Source organism: Limulus polyphemus, unplaced genomic scaffold, assembly GCF_000517525.1.
Source record: "Limulus polyphemus unplaced genomic scaffold, Limulus_polyphemus-2.1.2 Scaffold6517, whole genome shotgun sequence".
Lineage (NCBI taxonomy): Eukaryota > Metazoa > Arthropoda > Merostomata > Xiphosura > Limulidae > Limulus > Limulus polyphemus.
The window spans coordinates 23,716-24,517 of NW_013672127.1; positions in this window are offsets into that span (position 1 = coordinate 23,716).

Below are 802 nucleotides of genomic sequence, written 5' to 3' on the forward strand. Positions count from 1 at the left end.
AATTTTTACGGAAATTAACTAACGACCAGAGACGTAACACTATGTAGAACCATGTCCAACTTGGGTCGTTTGCTTACCCAAATTGGACGTCATATTCTCAAAATTTTGACTTGAATTTGGGGTGTAGCTATATTTTCAAAGTAGATCACGTGTCACGTATGTTTAAAGATCACTATTTGCTCCAATATTTATGGAACAGTATCGTGATGTGTCCCAGAAAACTTGAATCTTTATTGATTCGTCTAATTTTTCGTTTTCGATATATTTCCCAATAAAATGCCTGTACTTTTTACTTGAAAGAAAATTCGCATAATTTACATGTGCTGTACTACACTTCTTTATAATTTCTTTATTGTCATCGTCTTTATTGATTTTACAGTAAGCACATTTTTAAGGTACATTTGCGTGTCGAAATTTACACATAGGCCTTCCAACTTGGTCACCCAATATTAAAGAAATGGACACCTAGGCCTTCCAACTTGGACACCAAATATTAAAGAAATGGACAGCACATAATCTATTATTACGTTTCCGTTTGTTAATTGATTTTCCGTAACTTCGTTCCGACGAAACTTTGGCGACACAAATCCTTACTTAATAAAACTGGTTTATTCTTTCCGAATACAACTTTACGATACACTTATTTTCAACAGTCGCTCTATAACAAACGCTATATCAACGAACGTCAGCAATACTTCTGACTGTAGTTCAATTACTCACTACCTACACACACATTATTGTCCCATCACGTTATCACCTTCTTTTATATACCAGACTACCCTATATCTAGTAAATGCTAGAG